Raw genomic sequence first — 13242 nt, 5'->3', positions numbered from 1 at the left:
AACCAATTACCAGCAAAGAAATTGAAGTGGTAATCAAAAAACTACCTAAGAAAAAAAAAACCCAGGCCAGGTGGATTTACCTCAGAATTTTATCAGACATACAGAGAAGATATAATTCCTATTCTCCTTAAAGTTTTCCAAAAAATAGAAGAGGAGGGAATACTCCCAAACTCATTCTATGAAGCCAACATCACCCTAATACCAAAACCAGGCAAAGACCCCACCAAAAAAGAAAATTATAGACCAATATCCCTGATGAATGTAGATGCAAAAATACTCAATAAAATATTAGCAAACCGAATTCAAAAATATATCAAAAGGATCATACACCATGACCAAGTGGGATTCATCCCAGGGATGCAAGGATGGTACAACATTCGAAAATCCATCAACATCATACACCACATAAAGAAAAAGAAAGTCAAAAACCACATGATCATCTCCGTAGATGCTGAAAAAGCATTAGACAAAACTCAACATCCATTCATGATAAAATCTCTCAACAAAATGGGTATAGAGGGCAAGCACCTCAACATAATAAAGGCCATATGTGATAAACCCACAGTCAACATCATACTGAACAGTGAGAGACTGAAAGCTTTTCTTCTGAGATCGGGAACAAGACAGGGATGCCCACTCTCCCCACTGTTATTTAACATAGTACTGGAGGTCCAAGCCATAGCAATTAGACAAAACAAAGAAATACAAGGAATCCAGACTGCTAAAGAAGAAGTTAAACTGTCATTATTTGCAGATGACATGATATTGTACATAAAAAACCCTAAAGACTCCACTCTAAAACTACAAGAACTCATATCAGAATACAGCAAAGTTGCAGGATACAAAATTAACACACAGAAATCTGTGGCTTTCCTATACACTAACAATGAACCAATAGAAAGAGAAATCAGGAAAACAATTCCATTCACAATTGCATCAAAAAGAATAAAATACCTAGGAATAAACCTAACCAAAGAAGTGAAAGACCTATACCCTGAAAATTATAAGACACTCTTAAGAGAAATTTAAAGAGGACACTAACAAATGGAAACTCATCCCATGGTCTTGGCTAGGAAGAATTAATATCGTCAAAATGGCCATCCTGCCCAAAGCAATATACAGATTTGATGCAAACCATATCAAATTACCAACAACATTCTTCCGCGAACTGGAACAAATATTTCAAAAATTTATATGGAAACACCAAAGACCCCGAATAGCCAAAGCAATCCTGAGAAAGAAGAATAAAGTGGTGGGGGGGAATCTCACTCCCCAACTTCAAGCTCTACTACAAAGCCATAGTAATCAAGACAATTTGGTACTGGCACAAGAACAGAGCCACAGACCAGTGGAACAGAATAGAGTCTCCAGACATTATCCCAAACATATATGCTCAATTAATATTCAATAAAAGAGCCATGGACATACAATGGGGAAATGACAGTCTCTTCAACAGATGGTGCTGGCAAAACTGGACAGCTACATGTAAGAGAATGAAACTGAATCACTGTATAACCCCATACACAAAAGTAAATTCGAAAAGGATCAAAGATCTGAATGTAAGTCAAGAAATCATAAAACTCATAGAAAAATACATAGGCAAAAATCTCTTAGACATGAGTGACTTCATCATGAACATATCTCCCCAGGCAAGGGAAACAAAGGCAAAAATGAACAAGTGGGACTATATCAAGCTGAAAAGCTTCTGTACAGCAAAGGACACCATCAATAGAACAAAAAGGTACCCTACAGTATGGGAGAATATATTCGTAAATGACAGATCCGATAAAGGCTTGACATCCAAAATATATAAAGAGCTCACACACCTCAACAAACAAAAAGCAAATAATACAATTTAAAAATGGGCACAGGAGCTAAACAGACAGTTCTCCAGAGAAGAAATTCAGATGACCAACAGACACATGAAAAGATGCTCCACATTGCTTGTCATCAGAGAAATGCAAATTAAAACCACAATGAGATATCACCACCTCACACAAGTAAGGATGGCTGCCATCCAAAAGACAAACAACAACAAATGTTGGCAAGGTTGTGGAGAAAGGGGAACCCTCCTACACTGCTGGTGAGAATGCAAATTAGTTCAACCATTGTGGAAAGCAGTATGGAGGTTCCTCAAAATGCTCAAAATAGACCTTCCTTTCGACCCAGGAATTCCACTTCTAGGAATTTACCCTAAGAATGCAGCACTCCAGTTTGAAAAAGACAGATGCACCCCTATGTTTATCGCAGCACTATTTACAATAGCCAAGAATTGGAAGCAACCTAAGTATCCATCAGTAGATGAATGGATAAAGAAGATGTAGTACATATACACAATGGAATATTATTCAGCCATAAGAAGAAAACAAATCTACAATTTGCAACAACATGGATGGAGCTAGAGGGTATTATGCTCAGTGAAATAAGCTAAGCAGAGAAAGACAAATACCAAATGATTTCACTCATCTGTGGAGTATAAGAACAAAGGAAAAACTGAAGGAACAAAACCGCAGCAGAATCACAGAACCCAGAATGGACTAACAGTTACCAAAGGGAAAGAGACTGGGGAGAATGGGAGGGTAGGAGGGTAGGGAGGGATAAGAGTGGGGAAGAAGAAAGGGGGTATTATGATTAGCATGTATAAATGTGGGAGGTGGAGGAAAGGGGAGGGCTGTGCAACACAGAGAAGACAAGTAGTGATTCTACTACATCTTCCTATGCTGATGGACAGTGACTGTAATGGGGTTTGTGGGGGGGACTTGGGGTAGGGGAGAGCCTAGTAAACATAATGTTCTTCATGTAATTGTAGATTAATGATAAGAAAATAAATATAAATATAAATAAATTAATAGATAGATAGATAAAAAGGATATATTGGCTCATGTGAAGAACAGTCCAGAACTTTGGCTGGCTTTGGAAGAGCTGGATGCTAAAAAAAAAAGCAACTGGACAAACCAAGGTTTAAATGTAAATATGTCTAACTTCAAAGCTTGTTCTTTCTACTAAGGTACACACATTTCATCTGTTTCAAAACATCTGAGACCAGGAATCATGTCTGTTCTTCAAAAGCAAGGGACCCAGGCTGCATTCAATTGTAAACTATCCCTATTTTTCAAATTAGAAAACAGGTAGTTTTATAATATTTTCTTACTTTCAAATTTTACTTAATGAATTGTTAAACATGGAATTTTAATTTCTATAAATCATTTCAGTGAGCAAAGGAAAGCAGATAAACAGAATATAGACATATATAAAACTTATGTAATACACACACTAAAAAATAATGTAAAACATTTATAACATTAGTGCTACCTGCTTACCATGCTCTGTTGTTCCCAGTAGTAGTGGGAAAACAGCATTTTTCCATCTTTAAAAAAATTATTCTCATCTCTTTGCACACATGCCATCTGTGACGCAGTGTTGAGATCTCCTTTGGATTGACGCTGAGCAGTGATTTCTGTCCAGCTGTCCTGGGCTGTGGACGTGAATGAAAAGACATTGAGGGACAATGAAAGAACATTATCCCCTGCCTTCAGGATAAACTGCTTCATCCGCTCTGCTGGGTCACCACAAGCTCCCCACCCAATCAGCGGCAATGGGCTTCTTCAGCTTTTCTGCTCTCTCCGAAACAGGTTTGAAGGCCACATCTAGCTAGAGGGCAGACCCCAGAATGTGGGAAGACTTCCTGAGGAATCTGCAACAACGATAGTTTTCAGGAACTGATTTCCAGTTCCTCGGCTTCCTTGTCAAACCCTCCCTGCCTGTGGGGTCACATCTGTCTTGTGTCACTACACCCTTTTTTTTCTTCCCAAAAAGCCACTCTGCTTCTTACAGGAGCACGCTACCCCAGGGTGTAAGGACTTCTGAAGGGCCAGATAAAGAAGCAAATTGACCATTTCAAATTCTGTTATGGAAACAAGTAATATATTTTGTTGTTTTTATCAATCCTATTGATGCCAGGGTTCTTGTTGGTAGAGTCAAGAATGAACTTTGCAAACACTCAAGGTAGGAGAGCAAGTGAGAGGTTTTTATTAAGAGATGAAGTGAGAACACAGAGCTCCTGGCTCACACCAGGAGGGGACAAGAGAGCCCCAGGGTGGTGTGTTGTCTAGGGGTTTTATAGGGGGTTGAGAGACAAAAAGCTAGGGATGCACACCTGCTAAGTGGTTCCAAAACGTTTATCTTTGAAGAGACATTAAATTTCTTACTAGTCTTCCTGGTTTTTTACAAGAAACTTACTGCTCTGATTTCCTTCCAGGATAGCAGCTTCCTGGTCTGGGAACATAACAAAACTGCCTGCTTTGCTCCCAAGGAGGGCTGAGTTATTGGTTTGTTAAAGAGTATGTGAAGAAACTTACTTTTTAACTAATTGGGCTTTTAGAATGCAATCTTATATTAAAAAATGGAATCCTTCCTGTTTTTACTACGTTGTTTTGGGCTTTCTTGTTAAATTGCCTAGGTGGCAAATCACTTGATCAGGACTGGAGGAAGAAAAGCAGCACCTGGGTAAAGTCAGAAAAATAAGCTGGGCCCCCCAGCAGGCCAAAGCAAATCCCACAATGGATTATCTTGCTTTGTTTTTTCCAGAGGCCCTCACCCTGCTCTGTCTAAGCCCATGGTCCCTGTCTCACTATGCTCATCGGAATTATATTGACAATTCAATCCCAAAGAAAAGTTGACACTTAGACCTCTAACGTCTCAGGAAAGAAGACATTGTAATTTTCAATTTATATTTTTATTTTTGTGACAAGAAGTAGGATAGGGTAGTAAATAAAAGACTTCCAGTGTAAATGTATATCATCATAAATTTATGGGGGTACTGGAATGGAAATACAGAGGAAAAAACATAAAATTTCTGACTGTTAAAGAAGAGCTTGTTCTTCTATTTTTTAAAAGTATCATAATATCAGAGGGAGGGGCGGAAGATGGCGGCGTGAGTACAGCAGCGGAAATCTCCTCCCAAAACAACATATATCTATGAAAATATAACAAGGACAACCCTTCCTAGAATAAAGACCAGAGGACACAGGACAATATCCAGACCACATCCGCACCTGAGAGAACCCAGCGCCTCGCGAAGGGGGTAAGATACAAGCCCTGGCCCCGCAGGAGCCGAGCGCCCCTCCCCCCAGCTCCCGGCGGGAGAAGAGTAGGCAGAGCGGGAGGGAGACGGAGCCCAGGACTGCCGAGCACCCAGCCCCAGCCATCCGGGCCAGAGCGCAGGGCGCTCGATACTGGGAAAACAGGGCAGCAAGAACAGTGAGCAGGCACTGAAGGCTGGGCAACAGAAGACATAACAAAAGCGCGCGACCATTTTTTTTTCTTTTTTGCTGTTTTGTTTTGGCGAGTGCTTTTTGGAAGTCTTAAAGGGATAGGGACCCCAATACTAGGGAAACAGGGCAGAAAGACCGGTGAGCAGAGGCCTGAGGCTGGCACCGGAGAATAAAGAAAAACGAACGACCACCTTTTTTTTTTTTTTAATTTAAAAAATTTTTTTTTCTTTTTTTTTTGGTGGGCGTTGTTTTGTTTTGGCGGGTGCTTTTTGGAAGTCTTAAAGGGGCAGGGTGGGACACTTAATCCAGAGGTAGGGAATCCGGGGATCTCTGGGCACCCTAACCCCTGGGCTGCAGGGAGCAGGGAGGCCCCTTACGGAGATAAATAGCCTCCCAGCAGCTCCTGCTCCAACGCGACTCCACCATTTTGGAGTAGCTGCCCGAGCTAGGCCACGCCCACAGCAACAGCGGAGATTAACTCCATAGCAGCCGGGCAGGAAGCAGAAACCCTGTCTGCACACAGCTGCCCAGCACAAGCCACTAGAGGGCGCTGTTCTCCCAGGAGAGGAGGGCCACAAACCAACAAGAAAGGAAGTCCTTCCAGCCGTCACTCGTCCCAGTTCTGCAGACTATTCCTATCACCATGAAAAGGCAAAGCTACAGGCAGACAAAGATCACAGAGACAACACCAGAGAAGGAGACAGACCTAACCAGTCTTCCCGAAAAAGAATTCAAAATAAGAATCATAAACATGCTGACAGAGATGCAGAGAAATACGCAAGAGAAATGGGATGAAGTCCGGAAGGAGATCACAGATGCCAGAAAGGAGATCGCAGAAATGAAACAAACTCTGGAAGGGTTTATAAGCAGAATGGATAGAATGCAAGAGGCCATTGATGGAATTGTAGTCAGAGAACAGGAACGCATAGAAGCTGACATAGAGAGAGACAAAAGGATCTCCAGGAATGAAACAATATTAAGAGAACTGTGTGACCAATCCAAAAGGAACAATATCCGTATTATAGGGGTCCCAGAAGAAGAAGAGAGAGGAAAAGAGATGGAAAGTATCTTAGAAGAAATAATTGCTGAAAACTTCCCCACACTGGGGGAGGAAGTAATCGAACAGACCACGGAAATACACAGAACCCCCAACAGAAAGGATCCAAGAAGGGCAACACCAAGACACATAATAATTAAAATGGCAAAGATCAAGGACAAGGAAAGAGTGTTAAAGGCAGCTAGAGAGAAAAAGGTCACCTATAAAGGGAAACCCATCAGGCTAACATCAGATTTCTCAACAGAAACCCTACAGGCCAGAAGAGAATGGCATGATATCTTTAATACAATGAAACAGAAGGGCCTTGAACCAAGGATACTGTATCCAGCACGACTATCATTCAAATATGACGGTGGGATTAAACAATTCTCAGACAAACAAAAGCTGAGGGAATTTGCTTTCCACAAACCACCTCTACAGAACATCTTACAGGGACTGCTCTAGATGGGAGCACTCCTAGAAAGAGCACAGCACAAAACACCCAACATATGAAGAATCGAGGAGGAGGAACAAGAAGGGAGAGAAGAAAAGAATCTCCAGACAGTGTATATAACAGCTCAATAAGCGAGCTAAGTTAGGCAGTAAGATACTAAAGAGGCTAACCTTGAACCTTTGGTAACCACGAATTTAAAGCCTGCAATGGCAATAAGTACATATCTTTCAATAGTCACCCTAAATGTTAATGGGTTGAATGCACCAATCAAAAGACACAGAGTAACAGAATGGATAAAAAAGCAAGACCCATCTATATGCTGCTTACAAGAAACTCACCTCAAACCCAAAGACATGTACAGACTAAAAGTCAAGGGATGGAAAAACATATTTCAAGGAAACAACAGTGAGAAGAAAGCAGGGGTTGCAGTACTAATATTAGACAAAATAGACTTCAAAACAAAGAAAGTAACAAGAGATAAAGAAGGACACTACATAATGATAAAGGGCTCAGTCAAACAAGAGGATATAACCATTCTAAATATATATGCACCCAACACAGGAGCACCAGCATATGTGAAACAAATACTAACAGAACTAAAGGGGGATATAGACTGCAATGCATTCATTCTAGGAGACTTCAACACACCACTCACCCCAAAGGATAGATCCACTGGGCAGAAAATAAGTAAGGACACGGAAGCACTGAACAACACAGTAGAGCAGATGGACCTAATAGACATCTATAGAACTCTACATCCAAAAGCAGCGGGATATACATTCTTCTCAAGTGCACATGGAACATTCTCCAGAATAGACCACATACTAGGCCACAAAAAGAGCCTCAGAAAATTCCAAAAGATTGAAATCCTACCAACCACCTTTTCAGACCACAAAGGCATAAAACTAGAAATAAACTGTACAAAGAAAGCAAAGAGGCTCACAAACACATGGAGGCTTAACAACACGCTCCTAAATAATCAATGGATCAATGACCAAATCAAAATGGAGATCCAGCAATATATGGAAACAAATGACAACAACAACACTAAGCCCCAACTTCTGTGGGACACAGCAAAAGCAGTCTTAAGAGGAAAGTATATAGCAATCCAAGCATATTTTAAAAAGGAAGAGCAATCCCAAATGAATAGTCTAATGTCACAATTATCGAAATTGGAAAAAGAAGAACAGATGAGGCCTAAGGTCAGCAGAAGGAGGGACATAATAAAGATCAGAGAAGAAATAAATAAAATTGAGAAGAATAAAACAATAGCAAAAATCAATGAAACCAAGAGCTGGTTCTTCGAGAAAATAAACAAAATAGATAAGCCTCTAGCCAGACTTATTAAGAAGAAAAGAGAGTCAACACAAATCAACAGTATCAGAAACGAGAAAGGAAAAATCACGACGGACCCCACGGAAATGCAAAGAATTATTGGAGAATACTATGAAAACCTATATGCTAACAAGCTGGGAAACCTAGGAGAAATGGACAACTTCCTAGAAAAATATAACCTTCCAAGATTGACCCAGGAAGAAACAGAAAATCTAAACAGACCAATTACCAGCAACAAAATTGAAGCGGTAATCAAAAAACTACCAAAGAACAAAACCCCCGGGCCGGATGGATTTACCTCGGAATTTTATCAGACATACAGGGAAGACATAATACCCATTCTCCTTAGAGTTTTCCAAAAAATAGAGGAGGAGGGGATACTCCCAAACTCATTCTATGAAGCTAACATCACCCTAATACCAAAACCAGGCAAAGACCCCACCAAAAAAGAAAACTACAGACCAATATCCCTGATGAACGTAGATGCAAAAATACTCAACAAAATATTAGCAAACCGAATTCAAAAATACATCAAAAGGATCATACACCATGACCAAGTGGGATTCATCCCAGGGATGCAAGGATGGTACAACATTCGAAAGTCCATCAACATCATCCACCACATCAACAAAAAGAAAGAGAAAAACCACATGATCATCTCCATAGATGCTGAAAAAGCATTTGACAAAGTTCAACATCCATTCATGTTAAAAACTCTCAGCAAAATGGGAATAGAGGGCAAGTACCTCAACATAATAAAGGCCATATGTGATAAACCCACAGCCAACATTATATTGAAGAGCGAGAAGCTGAAAGCATTTCCGCTGAGATCGGGAACTAGACAGGGATGCCCACTCTCTCCACTGTTATTTAACATAGTACTGGAGGTCCTAGCCACGGCAATCAGACAAAATAAAGAAATACAAGGAATCCAGATTGGTAAAGAAGAAGTTAAACTGTCACTATTTGCAGATGACATGATACTGTACATAAAAAACCCTAAAGACTCCACCCCAAAACTACTAGAACTGATATCGGAATACAGCAAAGTTGCAGGATACAAAATCAACACACAGAAATCTGTGGCTTTCCTATACACTAACAATGAACCAACAGAAAGAGAAATCAGGAAAACAACTCCATTCACAATTGCATCAAAAAAAATAAAATACCTAGGAATAAACCTAATCAAAGAAGTGAAAGACTTATACTCTGAAAACTACAAGTCACTCTTAAGAGAAATTAAAGGGGACACTAACAGATGGAAACTCATCCCATGCTCGTGGCTAGGAATAATTAATATCGTTAAAATGGCCATCCTGCCCAAAGCAATATACAGATTTGATGCAATCCCTATGAAACTACCAGCAACATTCTTCAATGAACTGGAACAAATAATTCAAAAATTCATATGGAAACACCAAAGACCCCGAATAGCGAAAGCAATCCTGAGAAAGAAGAATAAAGTAGGGGGGATCTCACTCCCCAACTTCAAGCTCTACTATAAAGCCATAGTAATCAAGACAATTTGGTACTGGCACAAGAACAGAGCCACAGACCAATGGAACAGACTAGAGAATCCAGACATTAACCCAGACATATATGGTCAATTAATATTTGATAAAGGAGCCATGGACATACAATGGCGAAATGACAGTCTCTTCAACAGGTGGAGCTGGCAAAACTGGACAGCTACATGTAGGAGAATGAAACTGGACCATTGTCTAACCCCATATACAAAAGTAAACTCAAAATGGATCAAAGACCTGAATGTAAGTCATGAAACCATTAAACTCTTGGAAGAAAACATAGGCAAAAACCTCTTAGACATAAACATGAGTGACCTCTTCTTGAACATATCTCCCCGGGCAAGGAAAACAACAGCAAAAATGAGTAAGTGGGACTATATTAAGCTGAAAAGCTTCTGTACAGCAAAAGACACCATCAATAGAACAGGAAGGATCCCTACAGTATGGGAGAATATATTTGAAAATGACACATCCGATAAAGGCTTGACGTCCAGAATATATAAGGAGCTCACACGCCTCAACAAACAAAAAACAAATAACCCAATTAAAAAATGGGCAGAGGAACTGAACAGACAGTTCTCCAAAAAAGAAATACAGATGGCCAACAGACACATGAAAAGATGCTCCACATCGCTAATTATCAGAGAAATGCAAATTAAAACTACAATGAGGTATCACCTCACACCAGTAAGGATGGCTGCCATCCAAAAGACAAACAACAACAAATGTTGGCGAGGCTGTGGAGAAAGGGGAACCCTCCTACACTGCTGGTGGGAATGTAAGTTAGTTGGGGAAAGCAGTATGGAGGTACATCAAAATGCTCAAAACAGACTTACCATTTGACCCAGGAATTCCACTCCTAGGAATTTACCCTAAGAACGCAGCAATCAAGTTCGAGAAAGACAGATGCACCCCTATGTTTATTGCAGCACTATTTACAATAGCCAAGAATTGGAAGCAACCTAAATGTCCATCAATAGATGAATGGATAAAGAAGATGTGGTACATATACACAATGGAATACTACTCAGCCATAAGAAAAGGGCAAATCCAACCATTTACAGCAACATGGATGGAGCTGGAGGGTATTATGCTCAGTGAAACAAGCCAAGCGGAGAAAGAGAAATACCAAATGATTTCACTTATCTGTGGAATATAAGAACAAAGGAAAAACTGAAGGAACAAAACAGCAGCAGAATCACAGAACTCAAGAATGGACTAACAGGTACCAAAGGGAAAGGGACTGGGGAGGATGGGTGGGTAGGGAGGGATAAGAGGGGGAGAAGTAGGGGGGTATTAAGATTAACATGCATTGGGGGGTAGGAGAAAAGGGAGGGCTGTACAACACAGAGAAGGCAAGTAGTGATTCTACAACATTTTGCTATGCTGATGGACAGTGACTGTAAAGGGGTTTATAGGGGAGACCTGGTATAGGGGAGAGCCTAGTAAACATAATATTCATCATGTAAGTGTAGATTAGTGATACCAAAAACAAAGCCAAAAAAAAAAAGGGCAGTTCCTGTGTGGTAACCTCCAACGAGTTCTACACAAGGGTATAAAGGGCATATAAAAGTGTAGGCAAAGGGTCTGTTTGTGTTTATACAGAGGATCAAAGCCTAATTGGGCTACCCCGAAAATGAACTAAGACACGATATGAAAGAGAACTTCCAACATCAGCACTCTCTGGAAGACTCATGCCAGAAGATGATCATCAAAAAACCCCAACAAAGATCCACGCACTGCTACAGCTGTAGATGCACTCATCCCACCAGCTCCTGGACTTGCCATGGGAATGAGGAAGGAGATATCTAAGCTGGCCTGTGCATACAGTAAAACAACAAATTTGACTGGATCTATACTGTTGGAACTCAACCAAGAATTTGGAGAAGTGCAAATTGTAGCGCTCCAAACTCTTACAACTACAGACTATTTACTGTTAAAAGAACATATGGCATGTGAACAGACCCCAGGAATGGGTTGTTTTAATTTGTCTGATTTCTCTCAGACTGTTCAAGTTCAGATGGACAATATCCACCATATCATAGATAAGTTTTCACAAATGCCTAAGGTGCCTAACTGGTTTTCTTGGTTTCACTGGAGATGGCTGGTAATTACAGATATGCTTTGGTTATGTAACTATACTCCTATTATGTTAATGTGTGTGCGCAATTTAAGTAGTAGCTTAAAACCTATACATGCTGAAGTTACTCTACAAGAAGATATGTCAAAGAAATAATCAATCTTCCCATGTTTTCTTCCGCCTGCTACTTCTATAGCTTTTCTTCTTCCTTCCTAATTATAACCCTTAAATAGAATTCGTGCCTCATATCAAATTTACCGAGTATCATAATTCTTCCAAGTGGTAAAGATACCTCAAGACAAATGCTGGGCATAGAAGCCACAGGGCATAAATATGCAATGAAGTAAAAAGCTAACCTTTTCAAACAATAAGGCTTCCCTCTCACTTACCAACTTCACATTTCCCTGTATGGCCCTGGAAGATGACTGGTTAGCCAGAGACGGGTAAGATTCCTCAAGGGAGGAACAACCTAAGACAGGCACAGTCGCAGGGAGGCCATCAGGTGAGAAATTGGGGATCAACAGAGGTGAGGCTTAGAACCTCACCCCCCCTGTTCTGAGAGAAATCTTCTGCATACGTGGATGTTTTATTGCCCTTGTCTAGCTTGGATTAACACATAGTCTACAGGCACACACCTGATCATCTACATTTGCTCTCTTACAACACTAAACTATGTTTTCTACCTTTATCTTGTATCTACCTACCACTTCAGCATTTTATTTAAAAAAATAATAATAAAGAGAGAAATGTGGTATCCACATATAAATCAAGTATAAAAACCAAATGAGTATTCATATTTGAACTGACTGTTTAGAGTTCATAATGCATGAGCAAAACTGAAAGTTTCTGTGATGACTGCCCTTGTACTGTTCACTATGTAACTTATTCACTATGTAAGAATTTGTTCTACATGTAAGAACTTGTTTGTTATGCCTCAGAAGATTGGAGACTGACGAAAATTAGGCTTGGGGTGGATTAATGATTGTGCATTGAGCATTGACTCCCCTATACAGAATTTTATTGTCGTTAACAACCATTTGATCAATAAATATGAGAGATGCCCTCACAAAAAAAAAAAAAAAAAAAGGACAGACTTCCAATGGTAAAATAAATAAGTAATCGGGATGTAATGTATAGCATAAGGAATATAGTCAAGATATTGTAACAGCTTGGTAGGGTGATAGCTGGAACCTAGAATTATGTATATAAATGTTCTACCACTGTGTTGTACACTTGAAACTAATGTAATGTAATACTGTGCATCAACTACCCTTCAATAAAAAATAATTATTTAAAAAAAAAAAGTATCATAATATCAGATCAGTGGTGTTTATACTTCATGGGCTATATTTAAAATAATTATGTAACCGTTTTATTTTAAGATGTTACTGTTTACAATATGCCAGCCCTTGGCAACAATTTCAAATGATGATGAAAGCATTGGATGCCCTCTTAAAGGTGTGCAAGGGTCACATCCTTTTCTAGAAAGTCTTTTAGGGGTACTCAAACAAAAAAATCTTAGCACTCTGACAAAG

The sequence above is a fragment of the Manis pentadactyla genome, chromosome 4 (genome assembly GCF_030020395.1).
Source record: "Manis pentadactyla isolate mManPen7 chromosome 4, mManPen7.hap1, whole genome shotgun sequence".
Lineage (NCBI taxonomy): Eukaryota > Metazoa > Chordata > Mammalia > Pholidota > Manidae > Manis > Manis pentadactyla.
The sequence above is the reverse complement of the archived record's forward strand: the minus strand, read 5'-3'. Positions refer to the sequence as shown.